At 43.4% G+C, this 9,407-nt stretch overlaps 1 pseudogene; it reads right to left on the minus strand.

The window, feature by feature from the left end:
- Positions 1-6,420: 6,420 nt before the first annotated feature.
- Positions 6,421-7,063, minus strand: LOC123450396 (annotated as a pseudogene).
- Positions 7,064-9,407: the final 2,344 nt, after the last annotated feature.

The raw sequence follows: 9,407 nt of genomic DNA on the forward strand, positions 1-9,407 counted from the left end.
AAGCTACTATCTCAGAGTCAAGTCCATACTTAGCGCTAAAATCACTAAAGGTATTTGTCTCAACAAAGGATTTAACGCAATCAAAAGTGAAATTCATACCTGACTCCTTACCTTCTTCAAGCTCCCAATCTTCAGAGTTGCGTTTAATCTCTCCAATAAATTCCATTTGAAGTCAAGATCTCTCTTCATAAAAGAACCGGTACAAGAGGTGTCAAGCATGGCGCGATCATCATGAGAAAGTCGAGCATAGAAGTTCTGAATGATAATTTCTCTCGAGAGCTCATGATTGCGGCATGAATATAGCATTGATTTAAGCCTCCCCCAAGCTTGAGTGATGCTTTCTTTGTAATGAATCCAAAAATTGTAAATATAATTCCGATCACGATGTACTAAATGCATAGGATAAAACTTTTGATGAAATTCCAATTTCAACCGATTGTAGTCCCATGATCCAGTATCATCACATAGCTATACCATGTCAACATCTTATCCTTCAAAGATAAAGGAAATACCTTCTTGACCTCATCCTCGGGCACACCTGCAAGCTTAAATAAACCACAAACTTCATCTACATAGATCAGATCCAAGTCTGGATGTGATGTTCCATCTCTTGTAAAAGGATTAGCCAGCAGTTTCTCAAGCATACCCGAAGGAAATTCAAAGCAAATATTTTTAGTAGGTGCAGCAACTTGAGGAGGAAATATTTGTGCTTCCATTCGAGCTGAAGATACCCCGAACAAGCCCCTCAAAGGATTAGTATCCATAGTGACAAGTGACAACAAATTTCAGCACACTATATGAATGTTTCCTTACCAAGTTCCACTTACCAAAGGCGCTTCACTCCCCGGCAACGGCGCCAGAAAATAGTCTTGATGACCCACAAGTATAGGGGATCAATCGTAGTCCTTTCGATAAGTAGGAGTGTCGAACCCAACGAAGAGCAGAAGGATCTGACAAGTGGTTTTCAGCAAGGAAAAATCTGCAAGCACTGAAATTGTCGGTAACAAGTGATTTGTGTGGTGAGATGATTCGTAGCAAGCAACAAGTAACAAAACTAGCAACGGTGCAGAAAAGTGGACCAATCCCTTTTGTAGCAACGGACAAGCCTGGACAAAGTCTTCTAGGAGGAAAAATGCTCCCGAGGACACAGGGGAATTTCTGTCATGCTAGGTTCATCAGGTTCATATGATTCGCGTTCGTTACTTTGATAGTTTCATATGTCGGTGGACCGGCGCTTGGGTACTGCCCTTACTTGGACAAGCATCCCACTTATGATTAACCCCTCTCGTAAGCATCTGCAACTACGAAAGAAGAATTAAGACAAATTCTAACCATAGCATTAAACTAGTGGATCCAAATCAGCCCCTTATGAAGCAACGCATAAACTAGGGTTTAAGCTTCTTTCACTCTAGCAACCCATCATCTACTTACTACTTCACAATGCCTTCCTCTAGGCACAAATAATGGTGAAGTGTTATGTAGTCGACGTTCACATAACACCACTAGTGTAAAAACAACATACAACATATCAAAATACCGAATGAATACCAAATTCACATGACTATTATTACCATGACTTATCCCATGTCCTCAGGAACAAAAGTAACTACTCACAAAGCATAATCATGATCACGATCGAAGGTGTAATGAGTAGCATCAAGGATCTGAACATAAACTCCTCCACAAAGTAATCCAACTAGCATCAACTACAAAGAGTAATCAACACTACTAGCAACCTTACAAGTACCAATCGGAGTCGCAAGATGGAGATTGGTTACAAAAGATGAACTAGGGTTTGGAGATGAGATGGTGCTGATGAAGAGGTTGATGGAGACGAGTCCCCTCCGATGAGAGGAGTGTTAGTGATGACGATGGCAACGATTTCCCCCTCCGGGAGGGAAGTTTCCCCGACAGGATCGTCCTGCCGGAGCTCTAGATTGGTTCTGCTCAAGTTCCACCTCGTGGCGGCGGTGAAACCACCAAAAAGCTCCCTTCTGATCTTTTCCTGGACGAAACCCTCAATATAGCAAGAGAGGGGGCCAGTGGGCCAGTGGGCTGCCCTTAAGCCCCCATGGCGTGGCCTGGGGGGTGGCCGCGTCGTGCAAGCTTGTGGGCACCCCCTGGTGCCCCTCCGGCACTTCTTCAGCCTAGTATTTTTTATAAATTGGGGGAAAAATCTCCGTTGATTTTCACGGCGTTTGGAGTTGCACAGAATAGGTATCTCAACTTTGCTCCACTTTCAGGCCAGAATTCCAGTTGCCGGTATTCTCCCTCTTCATGTAAACCTTGCAAAATAAGAGAGAAAAGGCATAAGAATAGTACCGTGAAGTGAAATAACAGCCCAAGAAGCGACAAATATCAACATGAAAACATGATGCAAAATGGACGTATCAATCTTACATGGGATAGTACAAGGGTGAAGGCAGTGGAAAAGCTCTATCTAAGGCAGCATGGTCTTGTTGCCGCTCCAATCCACAGGGATCTGACAAGGTTAGTCATCTAGCCCGTGAACACTCCAGCTGCTTGACGACGAATGATAGATCCTTATGTTAACCTGGCCATGTTAAAGGTCGTTGAGTACTTTTGAATGTACTCGCAAGAAAACCAAACTAACATATACACTAAGCAAAGCAATCTATGGCATTCAACCTTGCATTTGTTATTACTTATCATGGCATAGCTTACCTATCTAGCAGGATTAAATATCATGATATAATAGGATTATCCAGCAAGATGACTACTAAAGTAAATACGATAAGGTAAAGCATATTTAGTAAATGATTATACTCCGAACATTCTCATGAACCAATCTGAATCTGATCCAAATCCAATCCAAATCATATGGTCATCGGACCACTCATCCCATAGCCATCCCATGGCTAACATGTTATATTTCTGACAATATGTGATGTCTGCACGAGACGAGTTCTTCCATCATTATTATCACTGATACGGTTGACAACCTAATGAGGTCTGGACGGGCTGTCCAATACCGTGGGCGCGGCTATTCGAATAGATTTGACACTCTATAGAGGTTGCGCACTTTACCCACACCATGAAGCACGTGGCCTCGTGATCCCATTCGGGTGTACCATCGTTTCTTCAACAAAACCTGCCTGACCCATGACTCTTCCGTCTAACCACCGACATGCATCCTCCCCCGGAGTCCTGCCCTGGGTGGCCCTATGTCCTCATGACACCTTCCATCGTCGTGGCCAAACTAAACTGTCCCAAACGAGGACGTGCGTGCAAAACAACTTAACTCGCTCACAAGGTTATCGCCGCATACCGGGATAAGGTAGCGCGTGCGCATAACCTTCCTTGTATTGTGGTACCAGTAGAAGATCACGCGAGCAGACCAAGTCAAGGACGTCCCATACCGGCAAATGTGGTTGCACATATAAGCCCGGACTGGTGACTCTAGATCAACCGACTATGTTTCACTTTAGCAGCATTCATCAAGAATGGTTATGTCTCACGACAACTTGAGATGACTGCTACTATGCATTAAAATAAATTACTTTCAATTATGACATAGCAAACTATGCAAGTAATGTAAACAGTACATGCAATCTAACATGAGTTTAACTATTCCTATCATAGGCATAATTATTAATTAAACACACGAGAATAACATAGAGCAATGTTGTAGGGCATATATTAGATGGTCGGCTTGCCTCGGGTCGAATAATACACCAGGAAGAAGTGCGGAGAGTTCGCGGAAGGAATCATGGGAAACTGTTCTCTCTCGAAGAGGGATGATAGAAGGGCAAGGGCAACATGGTCATTTTCACAATGTGAACACATAATGAAGATAATACCATCATGAAGGCCTCGATGAGACGAATACGTGGGCACTGATTTCACCTTGATCCGAGTCACGGTTAAAAATTTGTGGCCATCCGTTGTTTAGGTAGAAAATAAATAATAACAATGTATTCATTTTCTCTCTAAACCGGTGAACGTCCACAATCTAACCGTTTCGGCCGGCTGAGTTGAAAACGAGGAAGCGCACTCTAAGAAATACGTTTCAGAGGAGGGAAAGCGTATTTAGCCAAATGCGCTTCCACTTAAGCCAGCGGGACCGGGGTGACTCTCTCTCTCTCCAGATGACGCGCGGGCCCCACCTCATCTCCTCTCTCCTTCTCATGTCTTCTTCTCCACTGCGACAGAAAGGCGAGGGCGGGCTCCAGCCACCGGCCTGTCCATCGGAGGGCGTACATGCTTCGCCGTCCCTCGACGCGCCCATGGGTATCCGCGGGGCCACTCGGGGCGGACCACACCGCCGACGCCATGGGGCAGGCCACGGTGACAGAGGCAATGCAGGGGCGCCGTGCAGGCAGGGCTTCCTCGCTGGGGGTTGAGGGTGGCGGTGGGCTGTCGAGTCCAAGGGAAGGCTAGGGAGAAGAGTAGAGGGAGGAGGAAGGGCCAAGGCGCTGGAATAGTTGCGGAGTCCGATGGCGCCCTTGGGCCATTGGAGTGGCAGCAAGCTCCAGGGGCTCAACAAAGGGGCTGGGGCTTTATTGGGCTCGGGAGGGACTCGCGGGCGACTTAAATAGGCTCGGGGGAGTGCTAGAAAATGAGCTAGGCAATGGCCGGAGCTTCGAGATCTCGTCATCGTGGCGGCGCTCGGGCGGAGCACCTCCTGTCGGCACACCCCGTCAGCGAGCTAGGGTGCAAGGGGGAGAGAGTTCTAGAGGGCTCGCGCACACGGTGGGCAGCTCTCCGTCGCTCCGGGACACCACAAGAAATATGCTAATACACGACGCTATATTTTTGTCGCTACATCGTCACGATTTAAAACTTACAACGATCTTACGACGAATAACCAAGCGTAAAAAACTGAAGCGTCAAAAACTGACAGCAACGATGTTTTGATCGAAATCGTCGTAACTTTTACGACGATTCCTGGATCGTCGTAACCTCTACGACGATCCTAAATCGTTGTTGGCAATCTAATCCAGTCCTACGTGGCAAAATTACGACAAAATCAAAACGTCATGGTTGAAATCAGCCCAACCCATTTCAATTGATCACATGGGCTGGTTTTATTTTTTTGGGCTTTTTCTTATTGGGCTTCTTTTTGGACCTTAGCCTATTTACACCCACTACTAGTAATTTGTTCGAATTTTTTTGTATCATTATAATTTAGGCCCTGGCCTTTTAGTGCCCAAATACATTTGGTCCAGCTTCAGTTTTGGCCTTTTTTTCATTTTTGAATTTAGCAACTTTTTGTTCCAGAACTTGGTTTCATTTCTATTTGTTGGGCCTTTTCAACCCAATTATTTGTCCAATATTAAATCCAACACTATTTCATATTCCAATCAAGAAAACTCCAAGTCGAACTAAAATCATCCGTCATATAACATCACATAATACATCTCCCATGTTTACATAACACAATAAGTCATCTCCTAAATACATTTCCTTACACATGAATATAGCAAAAGAAACAGAATTACACAATAGAACAATGGCACATCTGCTACTGTCACTACAATGGACTTCATTCCACTCTCCTAGGAGACATGCTCGAGATGCGACAACTTGTCATCCTACAAGTAGACTCTCCTGCAATCATCTCTATTCGAGCCTGAAAGAGAAGCAAATCCAATTTTATTTAGCAGACAACCAACAAATCAATCAATAAGTGATACATGTTTGTATTTTCCGCATCAAGCACCTTTAACTTTGCGATTTGAGAATGCACAAGTAGATTCGTTATTCCAGATAACAATTGTTCCCTCTTTGTAGTTTCCTCGACTTCCATCTCCGGTAAGAGCTTTGACGACAGCATCACAAGCAGTACCGCGATACTGATACAGGTCAAATAGGAAAAATGATGTGATACTAGTAGCAAATGAAGAACAACTGTATGCATCGAAAAAAAGTAAGACGGGACAACTAAATTGCAACACATCAGACCAACTTATAGAAGTCAAAAATAGCATTTTGGTAGTTTATTTGGTACTGATTCCTGTCACACTTATCTATCACTGAAGAAAACTTACAACAACAACACTAGTATATGAAACTAGATAGGGTTCTTTGTACTAGATTCACGCCTAAAATAGCATTTTGGTAGTTTATTTGGTACTGATTCCTGACACACTTATCTATCCCTGAAAAAACTTACAACAACACCAGTATATGAAACTTGACAGGGTTCTTCGTATAAGATTCACGCCTAACTTAAAATGATATATCTGAATCCATTCACAGAAACATCATGCACCGCACGTAGTTCATGATGACTACAGAACAAAGAGTGAGCCGCATCAACGTCGGGTAATAGACCAACATTTGCGTGAGGAAACCACGGGTGCCAAATTGACAGAGAGAAAGAGGGAGGTGACCTTAAAAGAGATCCATGGCATTGGGAAGAGCAGAGTCCCGAGAAGAAGCGCATGAACAGAGGAATCACTGGTCGATCCCACGCTCGAGCACCTCCAGACTCCTTCTCCTGAAGTTGCGGATGATTTGGAAGCGCTGTTGTGCCTGCTTGGTGTTGAGGCCATCGTGGATGCACCTCTTCTTCTCAGACACCACCTACAAAAACAAAAGAGAGAGTGGGAGTGGCATCAACTTCATGAACATGGCAACATGGGCAGGAATGTCACTCGGCCTTATGCCCTCGTGGATGAGCAACGTGGCGTCGCTGCCGTTGTCGATGATGAGGTCGAGGCTGTTGTCGGCATCCCAGTCGAGGTAGCGCTCGGTGCACCACCAGTACTACTCGAGGGTCTTTCCCTTCCATGCGAGGACAACGGCCGAGTCGCGCGCGATGGCGGCGACGGCATGGTCCTGGATGGAGAAGGTGTTGCAGGAGCACCAGAGCAGCGCTGGTCTAGATGAGCACGGCGGTCTGGATGGTCATGTGGAGCAAGCCGGAGATCCTGGCGCCCTTGAAGGGATGTGAGGGGCCGAACTCAGTGCGGCAGGCCATGAGGTCGGGCATCTCCACCTCGGCTAGCTCCAGCTCGAGGCAGCCAAAGTCGGCCTGGGAGAGGTCCTTGACCTTGTACTCCCGGCCCGACAAGGTCTTCTCCACGGAGAGCGCCATGGAGATGGTTGGTGGATCGGATCTGGTCGAGGATGAACAAGAGTGATTGAAGGGAGGGAGGAGAGGAGGTTGCAATGGTAGAGGGTGGGGGTCGGTAGCGACGAGGTGGCCGACGGTTGGATCGGGGTCTAGGATAGACGATTGGATCAAGGGGAGACGAGGGAGGGGAAACTTTGGTTGGGTTGCCGCGGCAGGGGAGAGTGATCCGGATCTGGATCGAGCAAGGAGAGGGGGCTGCTAGGGTTTGGGTTGGATTGCATAGACCTGAGAGGTGAATGAGAATCGTTGGATCTTTCGGGTGTGGATGGTTCAGATCGGTTATAGTGTGGTGATCCATGGGAAGAGCAATAATTGGTTCAAAAAACTATGATTTAAAATAGTTTTTAAGCAATAAAACTTGGGGAATTTTGTGAAGCAGCTATCAAAAATATTTTGCAAAATAGCACGACTAAATCATTTTTAGGTACATAATTATATATTTAATGAGAGAAACACCACAAAATTTTAATATATTGCACAAAAAATCAATTTCCCATTTTTCGATTGCCCAAAATAAGTTTTTTTGTGAATGACCTACAATATATTTGATGCAAAATTGGAACAAATGATTTTTCTGAAATACTAGGCCATATTTAATGTACAATTGACCAAATGGTTGGATAAAAAAAAATTGTTCCACCTCTCGTGAAAAAGACAAAATTATGCTCATTCCGTAGGAATCGAGACAAATTTGAACGAGAGGTGCCTCATAGTTTGCTCATGATTTTTTCCAAAAATCATTTTTAGATATAAAAGTAGTCATTTAATCACAGATCCAATTTTTTTCTGAAAAATTTAGTCCATAACTATGAACGGTCATGCCCGGTTTTTTGACCGCATTTTGAAACGGGCATAAGAAATTCAAAAAAAATGCAAAACCTTCGCCTTGTGTCATCATATGTGACCAAGTTACCACGAAAAATAATAAACTTGTAAGATGGAAATTATTTTTAAAAAGTGTTCTCAGAAGTCATCTCACATCTGTGAAGATTCATGGCTTTGAAGCCAAATGATCAATCTTATGGCCACATTCATGGCATAGTTTGTTAAAAGGATATCCTATTGTGCACAAGGGTGTGTATTGGAAGGGCAAACAATTTTGCCTAAGTAAGTTTTCATTTACTTTGGACGGAAAATTCATCTTCCATTTTCCGAGAAGGACCTACCAAATATTTGTTGTAAAATTGTACAAAATCATTTTTATAAAAATTTAAGTCTTATTAAATGTACAATTGACCAAATGGTTTGGTGTCAATAGCTTTTGATCCACCTCTCGTGAAAAAGATAAAATTCCTTTGATTCACCTCGAAGCACGTCAAATTTGAACTACAAGTGCTTGATAGATTTCTCTTTAATTTTTCCAAAAATCATTTTTGGGTATATAATTATCTATTCATGACATAGTTTTTTGAAATGATATAATATTATGCAGAAGGGTGCATATTGGAATGGCAAACAATGTTGATTAAGGAAGTGTTCATTTTCCTTGTATGTAAAAATTATTTTCCATTTTTCAAGTACCAAAAATGAATTTTATTGTGAAGGACCTACCATATATTTGTTTCAAAATTGGACCAAATCATTTTTATAAAATATTAGGCCTAATTTAATGTACAATTGACAAAATGGTTGGGTGTTAAAAGCTTTAATCCACCTCTCGTGAAAAAGACAAATTTATGTCGATTCAGTTGGAAGTGGGTTAAATTTGAACTGCAGCTGCATTATAGTTTGCTCTTTATTTTTCCCAAAAATCATATATAGGTACATAAGTATCTATTTAATCAGAAATACTTGGTGTGGTGGCTCGACGTCGAGGTTTGGATGGTGGTCGAGGGCCCCAACTTCAGAGCGCGTTAACTTGCATGCCAGCCGCATGGTCACCGTCTGACCGTTGCGTTGTCATGCGTTTTGGGTGGAATAGGCATGTCTGGTGGGTTGGACAATCCCTCGGTAGGTGTTAGGAAGAAAAATACAATAGAAGAATCTCATGAGGAGACAAAACTAAGCTCAAACATGAATTAGCAGCCAAGTGTTTGATTAGCGCTGCGGGTAATGAACATAGACAATGGGCCTAAATTTTGGCTGCGGATGATCATCTACTAAGGAGACTCTCATGGATTTTTTTAGCTCAAATGGATGAACTGAGGTGGCACTTGCTTTGCAAAGTAACACACTGTGCAAAAATATGGATGTTGAAGATGGGATCAAATGAATGAATGGATTGAGCTGAATTTTGGTGTATGATGTTAATTTTGGGATATGAAGGCACTGTAAAAAAATTATACCATTCGGACATGCCAAAGTG

Source organism: Hordeum vulgare, chromosome 4H (genome assembly GCF_904849725.1).
Source record: "Hordeum vulgare subsp. vulgare chromosome 4H, MorexV3_pseudomolecules_assembly, whole genome shotgun sequence".
NCBI classification, from domain to species: domain Eukaryota; kingdom Viridiplantae; phylum Streptophyta; class Magnoliopsida; order Poales; family Poaceae; genus Hordeum; species Hordeum vulgare.